Below are 22,547 nucleotides of genomic sequence, written 5' to 3'. Positions count from 1 at the left end.
AACTATTGAAAAACTTTTAAAATGAAAGTATTTACATGGCTTTGTTAGCTTTTTTTGCCTTTTCTCCATCATAATTTTGACAGTAAAGCGGGAGTTTACACTCTTTGATATGTGTTCAAGCCCCTTTGGTTTAAAGTTCAAGATTTTCAAGCAGAGTTTGTGTACAGACAAACCAGCTGAAGAATGCCCAATGTTGTCTGATCTCAGAAGCTAAGAAGGCTTGGGCCTGGTTAGTACTTGGATGGGAGACTACCTGGGAATACCAGGTGCTGTAAGCTTTAACTATTGAAAAACTTTTAAAATAAAGTATTTACATGGCTTTGTTAGCTTTTTTGCCTTTTTCTCCATCATAATTTGACAGTAAAGCGGGAGTTTTCGCACTTTATAATGTTTTCAAAGCCCTTTTGTTTAAAGTCCAAGATTTTCAAGCAGAGTTTGCTTACAGACATGCCAGCTGAAGATTGCCCAATCTTGTCTGATCTCAGAAGCTAAGAAGGCCTGGGCCTGGTTAGTACTTGGATGGGAGACTACGTAGGAATGCCAGGTGCAGTAAGCTTTAACTATTGAAAACTTTTAAAATGAAAGTATTTACATCACTTTGTTAACTTTTTTTTAAAGTAAGTTAAGGGGTATTTTCTTTCTTTGATATGTTTTCCCGCCTTTTTTTCTTTTTTTTTTTTTTTTTAACTTCTCTTCAGGTTTCTTTGTCTGTGTGTGCTCTACAACGATCATTCACAGGCTTGGAGCTGAATCGATTAGGTGGGGTTTTCCAGCCCTCGGCCTTCAGGTGCTACGCACCCTGATGTCAGTTTAATATCTGATATGTCATATTAAGCGGATTTTTAGAACAGGGAGTCGGCAATAGGGCCTGCTCCATCCGCTCCATTCATCGACCCAGTATTGCATTGCCTCTAGAAGGTGTGCACTTTATTTGTTGTATTGCAAATAAAAGCTTACCACTCCAACTTTTTGCCTTTTCTCCATCATAATTTGACAGTAAAGCGGGAGTTTTAACTCTTTGATATGTGTTCAAGCCCTTTTGGTTTAAAGTTCAAGATTTTCAAGCAGAGTTTGTGTATGGACAAACCAGCTGAAGAATGCCCAATCTTGTCTGATCTCAGAAGCTAAGAAGGCTTGGGCCTGGTTAGTACTTGGATGGGAGACTACCTGGGAATACCAGGTGCTGTAAGCTTTAACTATTGAAAAACTTTTAAAATGAAAGTATTTACATGGCTTTGTTAGCTTTTTTTGCCTTTTCTGCATCATAATTTGACAGTAAAGCGGGAGTTTTCACTCTTTGATATGTGTTCAAAGCCCCTTTGGTTTAAAGTTCAAGATTTTCAAGCAGAGTTTGTGTACGGACAAACCAGCTGAAGAATGCCCAATCTTGTCTGATCTCAGAAGCTAAGAAGGCTTGGGCCTGGTTAGTACTTGGATGGGAGACTACCTGGGAATACCAGGTGCTGTAAGCTTTAACTATTGAAAAACTTTTAAAATGAAAGTATTTACATGGCTTTGTTAGCTTTTTTTGCCTTTTCTCCATCATAATTTGACAGTAAAGCGGGAGTTTTCGCACTTTATAATGTTTCAAAGCCCTTTTGTTTAAAGTTCAAGATTTTCAAGCAGAGTTTGTGTACGACAAACCAGCTGAAGAATGCCCAATCTTGTCTGATCTCAGAAGCTAAGAAGGCTTGGGCCTGGTTAGTACTTGGATGGGAGACTACCTGGGAATACCAGGTGCTGTAAGCTTTAACTATTGAAAAACTTTTAAAATGAAAGTATTTACATGGCTTTGTTAGCTTTTTTTGCCTTTTCTCCATCATAATTTGACAGTAAAGCGGGAGTTTTCGCACATTATAATGTTATCAAAGCCCTTTGGTTTAAAGTTCAAGATTTTCAAGCAGAGTTTGTGTACAGACAAACCAGCTGAAGAATGCCCAATGTTGTCTGATCTCAGAAGCTAAGAAGGCTTGGGCCTGGTTAGTACTTGGATGGGAGACTACCTGGGAATACCAGGTGCTGTAAGCTTTAACTATTGAAAAACTTTTAAAATAAAAGTATTTACATGGCTTTGTTAGCTTTTTTTGCCTTTTCTCCATCATAATTTGACAGTAAAGCGGGAGTTTTTCGCACTTTATAATGTTTTCAAAGCCCTTTTGTTTAAAGTCCAAGATTTTCAAGCAGAGTTTGCTTACAGACATGCCAGCTGAAGATTGCCCAATCTTGTCTGATCTCAGAAGCTAAGAAGGCCTGGGCCTGGTTAGTACTTGGATGGGAGACTACGTAGGAATGCCAGGTGCAGTAAGCTTTAACTATTGAAAACTTTTAAAATGAAAGTATTTACATCACTTTGTTAACTTTTTTTTAAAGTAAGTTAAGGGGTATTTTCTTTCTTTGATATGTTTTCCCGCCTTTTTTCTTTTTTTTTTTTTTTTTTAACTTCTCTTCAGGTTTCTTTGTCTGTGTGTGCTCTACAACGATCATTCACAGGCTTGGAGCTGAATCGATTAGGTGGGGTTTTCCAGCCCTCGGCCTTCAGGTGCTACGCACCCTGATGTCAGTTTAATATCTGATATGTCATATTAAGCGGATTTTTAGAACAGGGAGTCGGCAATAGGGCCTGCTCCATCCGCTCCATTCATCGACCCAGTATTGCATTGCCTCTAGAAGGTGTGCACTTTATTTGTTGTATTGCAAATAAAAGCTTACCACTCCAACTTTTTGCCTTTTCTCCATCATAATTTGACAGTAAAGCGGGAGTTTTAACTCTTTGATATGTGTTCAAGCCCTTTTGGTTTAAAGTTCAAGATTTTCAAGCAGAGTTTGTGTATGGACAAACCAGCTGAAGAATGCCCAATCTTGTCTGATCTCAGAAGCTAAGAAGGCTTGGGCCTGGTTAGTACTTGGATGGGAGACTACCTGGGAATACCAGGTGCTGTAAGCTTTAACTATTGAAAAACTTTTAAAATGAAAGTATTTACATGGCTTTGTTAGCTTTTTTGCCTTTTCTCCATCATAATTTGACAGTAAAGCGGGAGTTTTCACTCTTTGATATGTGTTCAAGCCCCTTTGGTTTAAAGTTCAAGATTTTCAAGCAGAGTTTGTGTACGGACAAACCAGCTGAAGAATGCCCAATCTTGTCTGATCTCAGAAGCTAAGAAGGCTTGGGCCTGGTTAGTACTTGGATGGGAGACTACCTGGGAATACCAGGTGCTGTAAGCTTTAACTATTGAAAAACTTTTAAAATGAAAGTATTTACATGGCTTTGTTAGCTTTTTTGCCTTTTCTCCATCATAATTTGACAGTAAAGCGGGAGTTTTCACTCTTTGATATGTGTTTAAGCCCCTTTGGTTTAAAGTTCAAGATTTTCAAGCAGAGTTTGTGTACGGACAAACCAGCTGAAGAATGCCCAATCTTGTCTTATCTCAGAAGCTAAGAAGGCTTGGGCCTGGTTAGTACTTGGATGGGAGACTACCTGGGAATACCAGGTGCTGTAAGCTTTAACTATTGAAAAACTTTTAAAATAAAAGTATTTACATGGCTTTGTTAGCTTTTTTGCCTTTTCTCCATCATAATTTGACAGTAAAGCGGGAGTTTTCGCACTTTATAATGTTTTCAAAGCCCTTTTGTTTAAAGTCCAAGATTTTCAAGCAGAGTTTGCTTACAGACATGCCAGCTGAAGATTGCCCAATCTTGTCTGATCTCAGAAGCTAAGAAGGCCTGGGCCTGGTTAGTACTTGGATGGGAGACTACGTAGGAATGCCAGGTGCAGTAAGCTTTAACTATTGAAAACTTTTAAAATGAAAGTATTTACATCACTTTGTTAACTTTTTTTTAAAGTAAGTTAAGGGGTATTTTCTTTCTTTGATATGTTTTCCCGCCTTTTTTCTTTTTTTTTTTTTTTTTTTTTAACTTCTCTTCAGGTTTCTTTGTCTGTGTGTGCTCTACAACGATCATTCACAGGCTTGGAGCTGAATCGATTAGGTGGGGTTTTCCAGCCCTCGGCCTTCAGGTGCTACGCACCCTGATGTCAGTTTAATATCTGATATGTCATATTAAGCGGATTTTTAGAACAGGGAGTCGGCAATAGGGCCTGCTCCATCCGCTCCATTCATCGACCCAGTATTGCATTGCCTCTAGAAGGTGTGCACTTTATTTGTTGTATTGCAAATAAAAGCTTACCACTCCAACTTTTTGCCTTTTCTCCATCATAATTTGACAGTAAAGCGGGAGTTTTAACTCTTTGATATGTGTTCAAGCCCTTTTGGTTTAAAGTTCAAGATTTTCAAGCAGAGTTTGTGTATGGACAAACCAGCTGAAGAATGCCCAATCTTGTCTGATCTCAGAAGCTAAGAAGGCTTGGGCCTGGTTAGTACTTGGATGGGAGACTACCTGGGAATACCAGGTGCTGTAAGCTTTAACTATTGAAAAACTTTTAAAATGAAAGTATTTACATGGCTTTGTTAGCTTTTTTTGCCTTTTCTGCATCATAATTTGACAGTAAAGCGGGAGTTTTCACTCTTTGATATGTGTTCAAGCCCCTTTGGTTTAAAGTTCAAGATTTTCAAGCAGAGTTTGTGTACGGACAAACCAGCTGAAGAATGCCCAATCTTGTCTGATCTCAGAAGCTAAGAAGGCTTGGGCCTGGTTAGTACTTGGATGGGAGACTACCTGGGAATACCAGGTGCTGTAAGCTTTAACTATTGAAAAACTTTTAAAATGAAAGTATTTACATGGCTTTGTTAGCTTTTTTTGCCTTTTCTCCATCATAATTTGACAGTAAAGCGGGAGTTTTCCACTATTGATATGTGTATCAAAGCCCTTTGGTTTAAAGTTCAAGATTTTCAAGCAGAGTTTGTGTAAGGACAAACCAGCTGAAGAATGCCCAATCTTGTCTGATCTCAGAAGCTAAGAAGGCTTGGGCCTGGTTAGTACTTGGATGGGAGACTACCTGGGAATACCAGGTGCTGTAAGCTTTAACTATTGAAAAACTTTTAAAATAAAAGTATTTACATGGCTTTGTTAGCTTTTTTGCCTTTTCTCCATCATAATTTGACAGTAAAGCGGGAGTTTTCGCACTTTATAATGTTTTCAAAGCCCTTTTGTTTAAAGTCCAAGATTTTCAAGCAGAGTTTGCTTACAGACATGCCAGCTGAAGATTGCCCAATCTTGTCTGATCTCAGAAGCTAAGAAGGCCTGGGCCTGGTTAGTACTTGGATGGGAGACTACGTAGGAATGCCAGGTGCAGTAAGCTTTAACTATTGAAAACTTTTAAAATGAAAGTATTTACATCACTTTGTTAACTTTTTTTAAAGTAAGTTAAGGGGTATTTTCTTTCTTTGATATGTTTTCCCGCCTTTTTTCTTTTTTTTTTTTTTTTTTTTTTTAACTTCTCTTCAGGTTTCTTTGTCTGTGTGTGCTCTACAACGATCATTCACAGGCTTGGAGCTGAATCGATTAGGTGGGGTTTTCCAGCCCTCGGCCTTCAGGTGCTACGCACCCTGATGTCAGTTTAATATCTGATATGTCATATTAAGCGGATTTTTAGAACAGGGAGTCGGCAATAGGGCCTGCTCCATCCGCTCCATTCATCGACCCAGTATTGCATTGCCTCTAGAAGGTGTGCACTTTATTTGTTGTATTGCAAATAAAAGCTTACCACTCCAACTTTTTGCCTTTTCTCCATCATAATTTGACAGTAAAGCGGGAGTTTTAACTCTTTGATATGTGTTCAAGCCCTTTTGGTTTAAAGTTCAAGATTTTCAAGCAGAGTTTGTGTATGGACAAACCAGCTGAAGAATGCCCAATCTTGTCTGATCTCAGAAGCTAAGAAGGCTTGGGCCTGGTTAGTACTTGGATGGGAGACTACCTGGGAATACCAGGTGCTGTAAGCTTTAACTATTGAAAAACTTTTAAAATGAAAGTATTTACATGGCTTTGTTAGCTTTTTTTGCCTTTTCTCCATCATAATTTGACAGTAAAGCGGGAGTTTTCACTCTTTGATATGTGTTTCAAGCCCCTTTGGTTTAAAGTTCAAGATTTTCAAGCAGAGTTTGTGTACGGACAAACCAGCTGAAGAATGCCCAATCTTGTCTGATCTCAGAAGCTAAGAAGGCTTGGGCCTGGTTAGTACTTGGATGGGAGACTACCTGGGAATACCAGGTGCTGTAAGCTTTAACTATTGAAAAACTTTTAAAATAAAAGTATTTACATGGCTTTGTTAGCTTTTTTGCCTTTTCTCCATCATAATTTGACAGTAAAGCGGGAGTTTTCGCACTTTATAATGTTTTCAAAGCCCTTTTGTTTAAAGTCCAAGATTTTCAAGCAGAGTTTGCTTACAGACATGCCAGCTGAAGATTGCCCAATCTTGTCTGATCTCAGAAGCTAAGAAGGCCTGGGCCTGGTTAGTACTTGGATGGGAGACTACGTAGGAATGCCAGGTGCAGTAAGCTTTAACTATTGAAAACTTTTAAAATGAAAGTATTTACATCACTTTGTTAACTTTTTTTAAAGTAAGTTAAGGGGTATTTTCTTTCTTTGATATGTTTTCCCGCCTTTTTTCTTTCTTTTTTTTTTTTTTTTTTTAACTTCTCTTCAGGTTTCTTTGTCTGTGTGTGCTCTACAACGATCATTCACAGGCTTGGAGCTGAATCGATTAGGTGGGGTTTTCCAGCCCTCGGCCTTCAGGTGCTACGCACCCTGATGTCAGTTTAATATCTGATATGTCATATTAAGCGGATTTTTAGAACAGGGAGTCGGCAATAGGGCCTGCTCCATCCGCTCCATTCATCGACCCAGTATTGCATTGCCTCTAGAAGGTGTGCACTTTATTTGTTGTATTGCAAATAAAAGCTTACCACTCCAACTTTTTGCCTTTTCTCCATCATAATTTGACAGTAAAGCGGGAGTTTTAACTCTTTGATATGTGTTCAAGCCCTTTTGGTTTAAAGTTCAAGATTTTCAAGCAGAGTTTGTGTACGGACAAACCAGCTGAAGAATGCCCAATCTTGTCTGATCTCAGAAGCTAAGAAGGCTTGGGCCTGGTTAGTACTTGGATGGGAGACTACCTGGGAATACCAGGTGCTGTAAGCTTTAACTATTGAAAAACTTTTAAAATGAAAGTATTTACATGGCTTTGTTAGCTTTTTTGCCTTTTCTCCATCATAATTTGACAGTAAAGCGGGAGTTTTCACTCTTTGATATGTGTTTAAGCCCCTTTGGTTTAAAGTTCAAGATTTTCAAGCAGAGTTTGTGTACGGACAAACCAGCTGAAGAATGCCCAATCTTGTCTTATCTCAGAAGCTAAGAAGGCTTGGGCCTGGTTAGTACTTGGATGGGAGACTACCTGGGAATACCAGGTGCTGTAAGCTTTAACTATTGAAAAACTTTTAAAATAAAAGTATTTACATGGCTTTGTTAGCTTTTTTGCCTTTTCTCCATCATAATTTGACAGTAAAGCGGGAGTTTTCGCACTTTATAATGTTTTCAAAGCCCTTTTGTTTAAAGTCCAAGATTTTCAAGCAGAGTTTGCTTACAGACATGCCAGCTGAAGATTGCCCAATCTTGTCTGATCTCAGAAGCTAAGAAGGCCTGGGCCTGGTTAGTACTTGGATGGGAGACTACGTAGGAATGCCAGGTGCAGTAAGCTTTAACTATTGAAAACTTTTAAAATGAAAGTATTTACATCACTTTGTTAACTTTTTTTTAAAGTAAGTTAAGGGGTATTTTCTTTCTTTGATATGTTTTCCCGCCTTTTTTCTTTTTTTTTTTTTTTTTTTTTAACTTCTCTTCAGGTTTCTTTGTCTGTGTGTGCTCTACAACGATCATTCACAGGCTTGGAGCTGAATCGATTAGGTGGGGTTTTCCAGCCCTCGGCCTTCAGGTGCTACGCACCCTGATGTCAGTTTAATATCTGATATGTCATATTAAGCGGATTTTTAGAACAGGGAGTCGGCAATAGGGCCTGCTCCATCCGCTCCATTCATCGACCCAGTATTGCATTGCCTCTAGAAGGTGTGCACTTTATTTGTTGTATTGCAAATAAAAGCTTACCACTCCAACTTTTTGCCTTTTCTCCATCATAATTTGACAGTAAAGCGGGAGTTTTAACTCTTTGATATGTGTTCAAGCCCTTTTGGTTTAAAGTTCAAGATTTTCAAGCAGAGTTTGTGTACGGACAAACCAGCTGAAGAATGCCCAATCTTGTCTGATCTCAGAAGCTAAGAAGGCTTGGGCCTGGTTAGTACTTGGATGGGAGACTACCTGGGAATACCAGGTGCTGTAAGCTTTAACTATTGAAAAACTTTTAAAATGAAAGTATTTACATGGCTTTGTTAGCTTTTTTGCCTTTTCTCCATCATAATTTGACAGTAAAGCGGGAGTTTTCACTCTTTGATATGTGTTCAAGCCCCTTTGGTTTAAAGTTCAAGATTTTCAAGCAGAGTTTGTGTACGGACAAACCAGCTGAAGAATGCCCAATCTTGTCTGATCTCAGAAGCTAAGAAGGCTTGGGCCTGGTTAGTACTTGGATGGGAGACTACCTGGGAATACCAGGTGCTGTAAGCTTTAACTATTGAAAAACTTTTAAAATGAAAGTATTTACATGGCTTTGTTAGCTTTTTTGCCTTTTCTCCATCATAATTTGACAGTAAAGCGGGAGTTTTCACTCTTTGATATGTGTTCAAGCCCTTTTGGTTTAAAGTTCAAGATTTTCAAGCAGAGTTTGTGTACGGACAAACCAGCTGAAGAATGCCCAATGTTGTCTGATCTCAGAAGCTAAGAAGGCTTGGGCCTGGTTAGTACTTGGATGGGAGACTACCTGGGAATACCAGGTGCTGTAAGCTTTAACTATTGAAAAACTTTTAAAATAAAAGTATTTACATGGCTTTGTTAGCTTTTTTTGCCTTTTCTCCATCATAATTTGACAGTAAAGCGGGAGTTTTCACTCTTTGATATGTGTTCAAGCCCCTTTGGTTTAAAGTTCAAGATTTTCAAGCAGAGTTTGTGTACGGACAAACCAGCTGAAGAATGCCCAATCTTGTCTGATCTCAGAAGCTAAGAAGGCTTGGGCCTGGTTAGTACTTGGATGGGAGACTACCTGGGAATACCAGGTGCTGTAAGCTTTAACTATTGAAAAACTTTTAAAATGAAAGTATTTACATGGCTTTGTTAGCTTTTTTTGCCTTTTCTCCATCATATTTTGACAGTAAAGCGGGAGTTTTCACACATTATAATGTTATCAAAGCCCTTTTGGTTTAAAGTTCAAGATTTTCAAGCAGAGTTTGTGTACAGACAAACCAGCTGAAGAATGCCCAATGTTGTCTGATCTCAGAAGCTAAGAAGGCTTGGGCCTGGTTAGTACTTGGATGGGAGACTACCTGGGAATACCAGGTGCTGTAAGCTTTAACTATTGAAAAACTTTTAAAATGAAAGTATTTACATGGCTTTGTTAGCTTTTTTGCCTTTTCTCCATCATAATTTGACAGTAAAGCGGGAGTTTTCACTCTTTGATATGTGTTTAAGCCCCTTTGGTTTAAAGTTCAAGATTTTCAAGCAGAGTTTGTGTACGGACAAACCAGCTGAAGAATGCCCAATCTTGTCTTATCTCAGAAGCTAAGAAGGCTTGGGCCTGGTTAGTACTTGGATGGGAGACTACCTGGGAATACCAGGTGCTGTAAGCTTTAACTATTGAAAAACTTTTAAAATAAAAGTATTTACATGGCTTTGTTAGCTTTTTTGCCTTTTCTCCATCATAATTTGACAGTAAAGCGGGAGTTTTCGCACTTTATAATGTTTTCAAAGCCCTTTTGTTTAAAGTCCAAGATTTTCAAGCAGAGTTTGCTTACAGACATGCCAGCTGAAGATTGCCCAATCTTGTCTGATCTCAGAAGCTAAGAAGGCCTGGGCCTGGTTAGTACTTGGATGGGAGACTACGTAGGAATGCCAGGTGCAGTAAGCTTTAACTATTGAAAACTTTTAAAATGAAAGTATTTACATCACTTTGTTAACTTTTTTTTAAAGTAAGTTAAGGGGTATTTTCTTTCTTTGATATGTTTTCCCGCCTTTTTTCTTTTTTTTTTTTTTTTTTTTAACTTCTCTTCAGGTTTCTTTGTCTGTGTGTGCTCTACAACGATCATTCACAGGCTTGGAGCTGAATCGATTAGGTGGGGTTTTCCAGCCCTCGGCCTTCAGGTGCTACGCACCCTGATGTCAGTTTAATATCTGATATGTCATATTAAGCGGATTTTTAGAACAGGGAGTCGGCAATAGGGCCTGCTCCATCCGCTCCATTCATCGACCCAGTATTGCATTGCCTCTAGAAGGTGTGCACTTTATTTGTTGTATTGCAAATAAAAGCTTACCACTCCAACTTTTTGCCTTTTCTCCATCATAATTTGACAGTAAAGCGGGAGTTTTAACTCTTTGATATGTGTTCAAGCCCTTTTGGTTTAAAGTTCAAGATTTTCAAGCAGAGTTTGTGTACGGACAAACCAGCTGAAGAATGCCCAATCTTGTCTGATCTCAGAAGCTAAGAAGGCTTGGGCCTGGTTAGTACTTGGATGGGAGACTACCTGGGAATACCAGGTGCTGTAAGCTTTAACTATTGAAAAACTTTTAAAATGAAAGTATTTACATGGCTTTGTTAGCTTTTTTGCCTTTTCTCCATCATAATTTGACAGTAAAGCGGGAGTTTTCGCACTTTATAATGTTTTCAAAGCCCTTTTGTTTAAAGTCCAAGATTTTCAAGCAGAGTTTGCTTACAGACATGCCAGCTGAAGATTGCCCAATCTTGTCTGATCTCAGAAGCTAAGAAGGCCTGGGCCTGGTTAGTACTTGGATGGGAGACTACGTAGGAATGCCAGGTGCAGTAAGCTTTAACTATTGAAAACTTTTAAAATGAAAGTATTTACATCACTTTGTTAACTTTTTTTTAAAGTAAGTTAAGGGGTATTTTCTTTCTTTGATATGTTTTCCCGCCTTTTTTCTTTTTTTTTTTTTTTTTTTTTTAACTTCTCTTCAGGTTTCTTTGTCTGTGTGTGCTCTACAACGATCATTCACAGGCTTGGAGCTGAATCGATTAGGTGGGGTTTTCCAGCCCTCGGCCTTCAGGTGCTACGCACCCTGATGTCAGTTTAATATCTGATATGTCATATTAAGCGGATTTTTAGAACAGGGAGTCGGCAATAGGGCCTGCTCCATCCGCTCCATTCATCGACCCAGTATTGCATTGCCTCTAGAAGGTGTGCACTTTATTTGTTGTATTGCAAATAAAAGCTTACCACTCCAACTTTTTGCCTTTTCTCCATCATAATTTGACAGTAAAGCGGGAGTTTTAACTCTTTGATATGTGTTCAAGCCCTTTTGGTTTAAAGTTCAAGATTTTCAAGCAGAGTTTGTGTATGGACAAACCAGCTGAAGAATGCCCAATCTTGTCTGATCTCAGAAGCTAAGAAGGCTTGGGCCTGGTTAGTACTTGGATGGGAGACTACCTGGGAATACCAGGTGCTGTAAGCTTTAACTATTGAAAAACTTTTAAAATGAAAGTATTTACATGGCTTTGTTAGCTTTTTTTGCCTTTTCTGCATCATAATTTGACAGTAAAGCGGGAGTTTTCACTCTTTGATATGTGTTCAAGCCCCTTTGGTTTAAAGTTCAAGATTTTCAAGCAGAGTTTGTGTACGGACAAACCAGCTGAAGAATGCCCAATCTTGTCTGATCTCAGAAGCTAAGAAGGCTTGGGCCTGGTTAGTACTTGGATGGGAGACTACCTGGGAATACCAGGTGCTGTAAGCTTTAACTATTGAAAAACTTTTAAAATGAAAGTATTTACATGGCTTTGTTAGCTTTTTTTGCCTTTTCTCCATCATATTTGACAGTAAAGCGGGAGTTTTCACACATTATAATGTTATCAAAGCCCTTTTGGTTTAAAGTTCAAGATTTTCAAGCAGAGTTTGTGTACAGACAAACCAGCTGAAGAATGCCCAATGTTGTCTGATCTCAGAAGCTAAGAAGGCTTGGGCCTGGTTAGTACTTGGATGGGAGACTACCTGGGAATACCAGGTGCTGTAAGCTTTAACTATTGAAAACTTTTAAAATGAAAGTATTTACATGGCTTTGTTAGCTTTTTTGCCTTTTCTCCATCATAATTTGACAGTAAAGCGGGAGTTTTCACTCTTTGATATGTGTTTAAGCCCCTTTGGTTTAAAGTTCAAGATTTTCAAGCAGAGTTTGTGTACGGACAAACCAGCTGAAGAATGCCCAATCTTGTCTTATCTCAGAAGCTAAGAAGGCTTGGGCCTGGTTAGTACTTGGATGGGAGACTACCTGGGAATACCAGGTGCTGTAAGCTTTAACTATTGAAAAACTTTTAAAATAAAAGTATTTACATGGCTTTGTTAGCTTTTTTGCCTTTTCTCCATCATAATTTGACAGTAAAGCGGGAGTTTTCGCACTTTATAATGTTTTCAAAGCCCTTTTGTTTAAAGTCCAAGATTTTCAAGCAGAGTTTGCTTACAGACATGCCAGCTGAAGATTGCCCAATCTTGTCTGATCTCAGAAGCTAAGAAGGCCTGGGCCTGGTTAGTACTTGGATGGGAGACTACGTAGGAATGCCAGGTGCAGTAAGCTTTAACTATTGAAAACTTTTAAAATGAAAGTATTTACATCACTTTGTTAACTTTTTTTTAAAGTAAGTTAAGGGGTATTTTCTTTCTTTGATATGTTTTCCCGCCTTTTTTCTTTTTTTTTTTTTTTTTTTTAACTTCTCTTCAGGTTTCTTTGTCTGTGTGTGCTCTACAACGATCATTCACAGGCTTGGAGCTGAATCGATTAGGTGGGGTTTTCCAGCCCTCGGCCTTCAGGTGCTACGCACCCTGATGTCAGTTTAATATCTGATATGTCATATTAAGCGGATTTTTAGAACAGGGAGTCGGCAATAGGGCCTGCTCCATCCGCTCCATTCATCGACCCAGTATTGCATTGCCTCTAGAAGGTGTGCACTTTATTTGTTGTATTGCAAATAAAAGCTTACCACTCCAACTTTTTGCCTTTTCTCCATCATAATTTGACAGTAAAGCGGGAGTTTTAACTCTTTGATATGTGTTCAAGCCCTTTTGGTTTAAAGTTCAAGATTTTCAAGCAGAGTTTGTGTATGGACAAACCAGCTGAAGAATGCCCAATCTTGTCTGATCTCAGAAGCTAAGAAGGCTTGGGCCTGGTTAGTACTTGGATGGGAGACTACCTGGGAATACCAGGTGCTGTAAGCTTTAACTATTGAAAAACTTTTAAAATGAAAGTATTTACATGGCTTTGTTAGCTTTTTTTGCCTTTTCTGCCATCATAATTTGACAGTAAAGCGGGAGTTTTCACTCTTTGATATGTGTTCAAGCCCCTTTGGTTTAAAGTTCAAGATTTTCAAGCAGAGTTTGTGTACGGACAAACCAGCTGAAGAATGCCCAATCTTGTCTGATCTCAGAAGCTAAGAAGGCTTGGGCCTGGTTAGTACTTGGATGGGAGACTACCTGGGAATACCAGGTGCTGTAAGCTTTAACTATTGAAAAACTTTTAAAATGAAAGTATTTACATGGCTTTGTTAGCTTTTTTTGCCTTTTCTCCATCATATTTTGACAGTAAAGCGGGAGTTTTCGCACATTATAATGTTATCAAAGCCCTTTTGGTTTAAAGTTCAAGATTTTCAAGCAGAGTTTGTGTACAGACAAACCAGCTGAAGAATGCCCAATGTTGTCTGATCTCAGAAGCTAAGAAGGCTTGGGCCTGGTTAGTACTTGGATGGGAGACTACCTGGGAATACCAGGTGCTGTAAGCTTTAACTATTGAAAAACTTTTAAAATGAAAAGTATTTACATGGCTTTGTTAGCTTTTTTGCCTTTTCTCCATCATAATTTGACAGTAAAGCGGGAGTTTTCACTCTTTGATATGTGTTTAAGCCCCTTTGGTTTAAAGTTCAAGATTTTCAAGCAGAGTTTGTGTACGGACAAACCAGCTGAAGAATGCCCAATCTTGTCTTATCTCAGAAGCTAAGAAGGCTTGGGCCTGGTTAGTACTTGGATGGGAGACTACCTGGGAATACCAGGTGCTGTAAGCTTTAACTATTGAAAAACTTTTAAAATAAAAGTATTTACATGGCTTTGTTAGCTTTTTTGCCTTTTCTCCATCATAATTTGACAGTAAAGCGGGAGTTTTCGCACTTTATAATGTTTTCAAAGCCCTTTTGTTTAAAGTCCAAGATTTTCAAGCAGAGTTTGCTTACAGACATGCCAGCTGAAGATTGCCCAATCTTGTCTGATCTCAGAAGCTAAGAAGGCCTGGGCCTGGTTAGTACTTGGATGGGAGACTACGTAGGAATGCCAGGTGCAGTAAGCTTTAACTATTGAAAACTTTTAAAATGAAAGTATTTACATCACTTTGTTAACTTTTTTTTAAAGTAAGTTAAGGGGTATTTTCTTTCTTTGATATGTTTTCCCGCCTTTTTTCTTTTTTTTTTTTTTTTTTTTAACTTCTCTTCAGGTTTCTTTGTCTGTGTGTGCTCTACAACGATCATTCACAGGCTTGGAGCTGAATCGATTAGGTGGGGTTTTCCAGCCCTCGGCCTTCAGGTGCTACGCACCCTGATGTCAGTTTAATATCTGATATGTCATATTAAGCGGATTTTTAGAACAGGGAGTCGGCAATAGGGCCTGCTCCATCCGCTCCATTCATCGACCCAGTATTGCATTGCCTCTAGAAGGTGTGCACTTTTTTTGTTGTATTGCAAATAAAAGCTTACCACTCCAACTTTTTGCCTTTTCTCCATCATAATTTGACAGTAAAGCGGGAGTTTTAACTCTTTGATATGTGTTCAAGCCCTTTTGGTTTAAAGTTCAAGATTTTCAAGCAGAGTTTGTGTATGGACAAACCAGCTGAAGAATGCCCAATCTTGTCTGATCTCAGAAGCTAAGAAGGCTTGGGCCTGGTTAGTACTTGGATGGGAGACTACCTGGGAATACCAGGTGCTGTAAGCTTTAACTATTGAAAAACTTTTAAAATGAAAGTATTTACATGGCTTTGTTAGCTTTTTTTGCCTTTTCTGCATCATAATTTGACAGTAAAGCGGGAGTTTTCACTCTTTGATATGTGTTCAAGCCCCTTTGGTTTAAAGTTCAAGATTTTCAAGCAGAGTTTGTGTACGGACAAACCAGCTGAAGAATGCCCAATCTTGTCTGATCTCAGAAGCTAAGAAGGCTTGGGCCTGGTTAGTACTTGGATGGGAGACTACCTGGGAATACCAGGTGCTGTAAGCTTTAACTATTGAAAAACTTTTAAAATGAAAGTATTTACATGGCTTTGTTAGCTTTTTTTGCCTTTTCTCCATCATAATTTGACAGTAAAGCGGGAGTTTTCGCACTTTATAATGTTTTCAAAGCCCTTTGGTTTAAAGTCCAAGATTTTCAAGCAGAGTTTGCTGTACAGACAACCAGCTGAAGAATTGCCCAATCTTGTCTGATCTCAGAAGCTAAGAAGGCCTGGGCCTGGTTAGTACTTGGATGGGAGACTACCTGGGAATACCAGGTGCTGTAAGCTTTAACTATTGAAAAACTTTTAAAATGAAAGTATTTACATGGCTTTGTTAGCTTTTTTGCCTTTTCTCCATCATAATTTGACAGTAAAGCGGGAGTTTTCACTCTTTGATATGTGTTTAAGCCCCTTTGGTTTAAAGTTCAAGATTTTCAAGCAGAGTTTGTGTACGGACAAACCAGCTGAAGAATGCCCAATCTTGTCTATCTCAGAAGCTAAGAAGGCTTGGGCCTGGTTAGTACTTGGATGGGAGACTACCTGGGAATACCAGGTGCTGTAAGCTTTAACTATTGAAAAACTTTTAAAATGAAAGTATTTACATGGCTTTGTTAGCTTTTTTTGCCTTTTCTCCATCATATTTTGACAGTAAAGCGGGGGTTTTCGCACATTATAATGTTTTCAAAGCCCTTTTGGTTTAAAGTTCAAGATTTTCAAGCAGAGTTTGTGTACAGACAAACCAGCTGAAGAATGCCCAATCTTGTCTGATCTCAGAAGCTAAGAAGGCTTGGGCCTGGTTAGTAGTTGGATGGGAGACTACCTGCGAATACCAGGTGCTGTAAGCTTTAACTATTGAAAAACTTTTAAAATGAAAGTATTTACATGGCTTTGTTAGCTTTTTTGCCTTTTTTCCATCATAATTTGACAGTAAAGCGGGAGTTTTCACTCTTTGATATGTGTTTAAGCCCCTTTGGTTTAAAGTTCAAGATTTTCAAGCAGAGTTTGTGTACGGACAAACCAGCTGAAGAATGCCCAATCTTGTCTTATCTAAGAAGGCTTGATCCTGGTTAGTACTTGGATGGGAGACTACCTGGGAATACCAGGTGCTGTAAGCTTTAACTATTGAAAAACTTTTAAAATAAAAGTATTTACATGGCTGTTGGAAAAATGTATATATGTTATCATGTAATTACTTCTTTTATTCATATCCTTTAAGCACGAATATGTATTAATCCTTGGAATATTACTGACAACTCTTAATCATTAACAAACCTCAAAGCAAAGGTTTTAAGTTTGCAGGACTGCATGACCGCGACCTGAGGACCAACAACAAGCAGACCATGATGAACCAGAGTCCAATCACCTGAAGAATCTACAGACGAAGATGAACGTGTCACCATGTCACCATGACTCGACCAAAAGATCAATGCATAAGACTACGTGTAATACACAATTATTAACTAATATGGTGTGATTTTATGTGAACCCTAATGAACCTACCAAATAAAAGAAGGAGATGCGATGAAGGACGCCAGAGCTTTTGGAAGCCTGTTGTAAGGCGTGACTTCCATTCGCTCTCCTTGCAAGTAAAACGGACTCAAATGCTTTGTGTCTTTCTTCTCTTTGTTTAGTAAATGTTATACTGACAGATAAACCTAACAATGGCTTTGTTAGCTTTTTTGCCTTTTCTCCATCATAATTTGACAGTAAAGCGGGAGTTTTCGCACTTTATAATGTTTTCAAAGCCCTTTTGTTTAAAGTCCAAGATTTTCAAGCAGAGTTTGCTTACAGACATGCCAGCTGAAGATTGCCCAATCTTGTCTGATCTCAGAAGCTAAGAAGGCCTGGGCCTGGTTAGTACTTGGATGGGAGACTACGTAGGAATGCCAGGTGCTGTAAGCTTTAACTATTGAAAAACTTTTAAAATAAAAGTATTTACATGGCTTTGTTAGCTTTTTTGCCTTTTCTCCATCATAATTTGACAGTAAAGCGGGAGTTTTCGCACTTTATAATGTTTTCAAAGCCCTTTTGTTTAAAGTCCAAGATTTTCAAGCAGAGTTTGCTTACAGACATGCCAGCTGAAGATTGCCCAATCTTGTCTGATCTCAGAAGCTAAGAAGGCCTGGGCCTGGTTAGTACTTGGATGGGAGACTACGTAGGAATGCCAGGTGCAGTAAGCTTTAACTATTGAAAACTTTTAAAATGAAAGTATTTACATCACTTTGTTAACTTTTTTTTAAAGTAAGTTAAGGGGTATTTTCTTTCTTTGATATGTTTTCCCGCCTTTTTTCTTTTTTTTTTTTTTTTTAACTTCTCTTCAGGTTTCTTTGTCTGTGTGTGCTCTACAACGATCATTCACAGGCTTGGAGCTGAATCGATTAGGTGGGGTTTTCCAGCCCTCGGCCTTCAGGTGCTACGCACCCTGATGTCAGTTTAATATCTGATATGTCATATTAAGCGGATTTTTAGAACAGGGAGTCGGCAATAGGGCCTGCTCCATCCGCTCCATTCATCGACCCAGTATTGCATTGCCTCTAGAAGGTGTGCACTTTATTTGTTGTATTGCAAATAAAAGCTTACCACTCCAACTTTTTGCCTTTTCTCCATCATAATTTGACAGTAAAGCGGGAGTTATCACTCTTTGATATGTGTTCAAGCCCCTTTGGTTTAAAGTTCAAGATTTTCAAGCAGAGTTTGTGTACGGACAAACCAGCTGAAGAATGCCCAATCTTGTCTGATCTCAGAAGCTAAGAAGGCTTGGGCCTGGTTATTACTTGGATGGGAGACTACCTGGGAATACCAGGTGCTGTAAGCTTTAACTATTGAAAAACTTTTCAAATGAAAGTATTTACATGGCTTTGTTAGCTTTTTTTGCCTTTTCTCCATCATAATTTGACAGTAAAGCGGGAGTTTTCACTCTTTGATATGTGTTCAAGCCCCTTTGGTTTAAAGTTCAAGATTTTCAAGCAGAGTTTGTGTACGGACAAACCAGCTGAAGAATGCCCAATCTTGTCTGATCTCAGAAGCTAAGAAGGCTTGGGCCTGGTTAGTACTTGGATGGGAGACTACCTGGGAATACCAGGTGCTGTAAGCTTTAACTATTGAAAAACTTTTAAAATGAAAGTATTTACATGGCTTTGTTAACTTTTTTGCCTTTTTTCCATCATAATTTGACAGTAAAGCGGGAGTTTTCACTCTTTGATATGTGTTTAAGCCCCTTTGGTTTAAAGTTCAAGATTTTCAAGCAGAGTTTGTGTACGGTCAAACCAGCTGAAGAATGCCCAATGTTGTCTTATCTCAGAAGCTAAGAAGGCTTGGGCCTGGTTAGTACTTGGATGGGAGACTACCTGGGAATACCAGGTGCTGTAAGCTTTAACTATTGAAAAACTTTTAAAATGAAAGTATTTACATGGCTTTGTTAGCTTTTTTGCCTTTTTCTCCATCATAATTTGACAGTAAAGCGGGAGTTTTCACTCTTTGATATGTGTTTAAGCCCCTTTGGTTTAAAGTTTCAAGATTTTCAAGCAGAGTTTGTGTACGGACAAACCAGCTGAAGAATGCCCAATCTTGTCTTATCTCAGAAGCTAAGAAGGCTTGGGCCTGGTTAGTACTTGGATGGGAGACTACCTGGGAATACCAGGTGCTGTAAGCTTTAACTATTGAAAAACTTTTAAAATAAAAGTATTTACATGGCTTTGTTAGCTTTTTTGCCTTTTCTCCATCATAATTTGACAGTAAAGCGGGAGTTTTCGCACTTTATAATGTTTTCAAAGCCCTTTTGTTTAAAGTCCAAGATTTTCAAGCAGAGTTTGCTTACAGACATGCCAGCTGAAGATTGCCCAATCTTGTCTGATCTCAGAAGCTAAGAAGGCCTGGGCCTGGTTAGTACTTGGATGGGAGACTACGTAGGAATGCCAGGTGCAGTAAGCTTTAACTATTGAAAACTTTTAAAATGAAAGTATTTACATCACTTTGTTAACTTTTTTTTAAAGTAAGTTAAGGGGTATTTTCTTTCTTTGATATGTTTTCCCGCCTTTTTTCTTTTTTTTTTTTTTTTTTAACTTCTCTTCAGGTTTCTTTGTCTGTGTGTGCTCTACAACGATCATTCACAGGCTTGGAGCTGAATCGATTAGGTGGGGTTTTCCAGCCCTCGGCCTTCAGGTGCTACGCACCCTGATGTCAGTTTAATATCTGATATGTCATATTAAGCGGATTTTTAGAACAGGGAGTCGGCAATAGGGCCTGCTCCATCCGCTCCATTCATCGACCCAGTATTGCATTGCCTCTAGAAGGTGTGCACTTTATTTGTTGTATTGCAAATAAAAGCTTACCACTCCAACTTTTGCCTTTTCTCCATCATAATTTGACAGTAAAGCGGGAGTTTTAACTCTTTGATATGTGTTCAAGCCCCTTTGGTTTAAAGTTCAAGATTTTCAAGCAGAGTTTGTGTATGGACAAACCAGCTGAAGAATGCCCAATCTTGTCTGATCTCAGAAGCTAAGAAGGCTTGGGCCTGGTTAGTACTTGGATGGGAGACTACCTGGGAATACCAGGTGCTGTAAGCTTTAACTATTGAAAAACTTTTAAATGAAAGTATTTACATGGCTTTGTTAGCTTTTTTTGCCTTTTCTCCATCATAATTTGACAGTAAAGCGGGAGTTTTCACTCTTTGATATGTGTTCAAGCCCCTTTGGTTTAAAGTTCAAGATTTTCAAGCAGAGTTTGTGTACGGACAAACCAGCTGAAGAATGCCCAATCTTGTCTGATCTCAGAAGCTAAGAAGGCTTGGGCCTGGTTAGTACTTGGATGGGAGACTACCTGGGAATACCAGGTGCTGTAAGCTTTAACTATTGAAAAACTTTTAAAATGAAAGTATTTACATGGCTTTGTTAGCTTTTTTTGCCTTTTTCCATCATAATTTGACAGTAAAGCGGGAGTTTTCACTCTTTGATATGTGTTTAAGCCCCTTTGGTTTAAAGTTCAAGATTTTCAAGCAGAGTTTGTGTACGGACAAACCAGCTGAAGAATGCCCAATCTTGTCTTATCTCAGAAGCTAAGAAGGCTTGGGCCTGGTTAGTACTTGGATGGGAGACTACCTGGGAATACCAGGTGCTGTAAGCTTTAACTATTGAAAAACTTTAAAATAAAAGTATTTACATGGCTTTGTTAGCTTTTTTTGCCTTTTCTCCATCATAATTTGACAGTAAAGCGGGAGTTTTCGCACTTTATAATGTTTTCAAAGCCCTTTTGTTTAAAGTCCAAGATTTTCAAGCAGAGTTTGCTTACAGACATGCCAGCTGAAGATTGCCCAATCTTGTCTGATCTCAGAAGCTAAGAAGGCCTGGGCCTGGTTAGTACTTGGATGGGAGACTACGTAGGAATGCCAGGTGCAGTAAGCTTTAACTATTGAAAACTTTTAAAATGAAAGTATTTACATCACTTTGTTAACTTTTTTTTAAAGTAAGTTAAGGGGTATTTTCTTTCTTTGATATGTTTTCCCGCCTTTTTTTCTTTTTTTTTTTTTTTTTTTAACTTCTCTTCAGGTTTCTTTGTCTGTGTGTGCTCTACAACGATCATTCACAGGCTTGGAGCTGAATCGATTAGGTGGGGTTTTCCAGCCCTCGGCCTTCAGGTGCTACGCACCCTGATGTCAGTTTAATATCTGATATGTCATATTAAGCGGATTTTTAGAACAGGGAGTCGGCAATAGGGCCTGCTCCATCCGCTCCATTCATCGACCCAGTATTGCATTGCCTCTAGAAGGTGTGCACTTTATTTGTTGTATTGCAAATAAAAGCTTACCACTCCAACTTTTTGCCTTTTCTCCATCATAATTTGACAGTAAAGCTGGGAGTTTTAACTCTTTGATATGTGTTCAAGCCCTTTTGGTTTAAAGTTCAAGATTTTCAAGCAGAGTTTGTGTATGGACAACCAGCTGAAGAATGCCCAATCTTGTCTGATCTCAGAAGCTAAGAAGGCTTGGGCCTGGTTAGTACTTGGATGGGAGACTACCTGGGAATACCAGGTGCTGTAAGCTTTAACTATTGAAAAACTTTTAAAATGAAAGTATTTACATGGCTTTGTTAGCTTTTTTGCCTTTTCTCCATCATAATTTGACAGTAAAGCGGGAGTTTTCACTCTTTGATATGTGTTTCAAGCCCCTTTGGTTTTAAAGTTCAAGATTTTCAAGCAGAGTTGTGTACGGACAAACCAGCTGAAGAATGCCCAATCTTGTCTGATCTCAGAAGCTAAGAAGGCTTGGGCCTGGTTTAGTACTTGGATGGGGAGACTACCTGGGAATACCAGGTTGCTGTAAGCTTTAACTATTGAAAAACTTTTAAAATGAAAGTATTTACATGGCTTTGTTAGCTTTTTTGCCTTTTCTCCATCATATTTTGACAGTAAAGCGGGAGTTTTCACTCTTTGATATGTGTTCAAGCCCCTTTGGTTTAAAGTTCAAGATTTTCAAGCAGAGTTTGTGTACGGACAAACCAGCTGAAGAATGCCTAATCTTGTCTGATCTCAAAAGCTAAGAAGGCTTGGGCCTGGTTAGTACTTGGATGGGAGACTACCTGGGAATACCAGGTGCTGTAAGCTTTAACTATTGAAAAACTTTAAAATGAAAGTATTTACATGGCTTTGTTAACTTTTTTGCCTTTTTTCCATCATAATTTGTCAGTAAAAGCGGGAGTTTTCACTCTTTGATATGTGTTTAAGCCCCTTTGGTTTAAAGTTCAAGATTTTCAAGCAGAGTTTGTGTACGGACGAACCAGCTGAAGAATGCCCAATGTTGTCTTATCTCAGAAGCTAAGAAGGCTTGGGCCTGGTTAGTACTTGGATGGGAGACTACCTGGGAATACCAGGTGCTGTAAGCTTTAACTATTGAAAAACTTTTAAAATGAAAGTATTTACATGGCTTTGTTAGCTTTTTTGCCTTTTTCTCCATCATAATTTGACAGTAAAGCGGGAGTTTTCACTCTTTGATATGTGTTTAAGCCCCTTTGGTTTAAAGTTTCAAGATTTTTCAAGCAGAGTTTGTGTACGGACAAACCAGCTGAAGAATGCCCAATCTTGTCTTATCTCAGAAGCTAAGAAGGCTTGGGCCTGGTAGTATTGGATGGGAGACTACCTGGGAATACCAGGTGCTGTAAGCTTAACTATTGAAAAACTTTTTAAAATAAAGTATTTTACATGGCTTGTTAGCTTTTTTGCTTTTCTCCATCAAATTTGACAGTAAAGCGTTAGTTTTCGCACTT

The 22,547-nt window shown here is 38.7% G+C and overlaps 25 pseudogenes; all 25 read left to right on the top strand.

The window, feature by feature from the left end:
• The first annotated feature begins 1,073 nt into the window (after positions 1–1,073).
• LOC114781594 (uncharacterized) lies at positions 1,074–1,192 on the top strand (annotated as a pseudogene).
• Positions 1,193–1,353: 161 nt separating this feature from the next.
• Positions 1,354–1,472, top strand: LOC114781585 (uncharacterized; annotated as a pseudogene).
• Positions 1,473–2,825: 1,353 nt separating this feature from the next.
• On the top strand, positions 2,826–2,944 carry LOC114781593 (uncharacterized; annotated as a pseudogene).
• Positions 2,945–3,103: 159 nt separating this feature from the next.
• LOC114781584 (uncharacterized) lies at positions 3,104–3,222 on the top strand (annotated as a pseudogene).
• Positions 3,223–4,298: 1,076 nt separating this feature from the next.
• LOC114781592 (uncharacterized) lies at positions 4,299–4,417 on the top strand (annotated as a pseudogene).
• A 160-nt stretch (positions 4,418–4,577) lies between these two features.
• Positions 4,578–4,696, top strand: LOC114781583 (uncharacterized; annotated as a pseudogene).
• A 1,079-nt stretch (positions 4,697–5,775) lies between these two features.
• LOC114781591 (uncharacterized) lies at positions 5,776–5,894 on the top strand (annotated as a pseudogene).
• Positions 5,895–6,055: 161 nt separating this feature from the next.
• LOC114781582 (uncharacterized) lies at positions 6,056–6,174 on the top strand (annotated as a pseudogene).
• A 799-nt stretch (positions 6,175–6,973) lies between these two features.
• Positions 6,974–7,092, top strand: LOC114781581 (uncharacterized; annotated as a pseudogene).
• Positions 7,093–8,168: 1,076 nt separating this feature from the next.
• On the top strand, positions 8,169–8,287 carry LOC114781580 (uncharacterized; annotated as a pseudogene).
• Positions 8,288–8,446: 159 nt separating this feature from the next.
• LOC114781579 (uncharacterized) lies at positions 8,447–8,565 on the top strand (annotated as a pseudogene).
• A 438-nt stretch (positions 8,566–9,003) lies between these two features.
• Positions 9,004–9,122, top strand: LOC114781578 (uncharacterized; annotated as a pseudogene).
• Positions 9,123–10,477: 1,355 nt separating this feature from the next.
• Positions 10,478–10,596, top strand: LOC114781577 (uncharacterized; annotated as a pseudogene).
• A 799-nt stretch (positions 10,597–11,395) lies between these two features.
• LOC114781590 (uncharacterized) lies at positions 11,396–11,514 on the top strand (annotated as a pseudogene).
• A 160-nt stretch (positions 11,515–11,674) lies between these two features.
• Positions 11,675–11,793, top strand: LOC114781576 (uncharacterized; annotated as a pseudogene).
• A 1,353-nt stretch (positions 11,794–13,146) lies between these two features.
• Positions 13,147–13,265, top strand: LOC114781589 (uncharacterized; annotated as a pseudogene).
• A 161-nt stretch (positions 13,266–13,426) lies between these two features.
• Positions 13,427–13,545, top strand: LOC114781599 (uncharacterized; annotated as a pseudogene).
• Positions 13,546–14,901: 1,356 nt separating this feature from the next.
• On the top strand, positions 14,902–15,020 carry LOC114781588 (uncharacterized; annotated as a pseudogene).
• A 160-nt stretch (positions 15,021–15,180) lies between these two features.
• On the top strand, positions 15,181–15,299 carry LOC114781598 (uncharacterized; annotated as a pseudogene).
• Positions 15,300–17,074: 1,775 nt separating this feature from the next.
• LOC114781596 (uncharacterized) lies at positions 17,075–17,193 on the top strand (annotated as a pseudogene).
• Positions 17,194–18,266: 1,073 nt separating this feature from the next.
• Positions 18,267–18,385, top strand: LOC114781597 (uncharacterized; annotated as a pseudogene).
• A 159-nt stretch (positions 18,386–18,544) lies between these two features.
• On the top strand, positions 18,545–18,663 carry LOC114781595 (uncharacterized; annotated as a pseudogene).
• A 1,074-nt stretch (positions 18,664–19,737) lies between these two features.
• On the top strand, positions 19,738–19,856 carry LOC114781587 (uncharacterized; annotated as a pseudogene).
• Positions 19,857–20,015: 159 nt separating this feature from the next.
• LOC114781586 (uncharacterized) lies at positions 20,016–20,134 on the top strand (annotated as a pseudogene).
• A 1,635-nt stretch (positions 20,135–21,769) lies between these two features.
• Positions 21,770–21,888, top strand: LOC114781575 (uncharacterized; annotated as a pseudogene).
• The last annotated feature ends 659 nt before the right edge of the window (positions 21,889–22,547 follow it).

Source organism: Denticeps clupeoides, unplaced genomic scaffold (assembly GCF_900700375.1).
Source record: "Denticeps clupeoides unplaced genomic scaffold, fDenClu1.1, whole genome shotgun sequence".
In the NCBI taxonomy this organism is placed as follows: Eukaryota; Metazoa; Chordata; class Actinopteri; order Clupeiformes; family Denticipitidae; genus Denticeps; species Denticeps clupeoides.
This window is presented reverse-complemented; position numbering and strand designations above follow the sequence as displayed.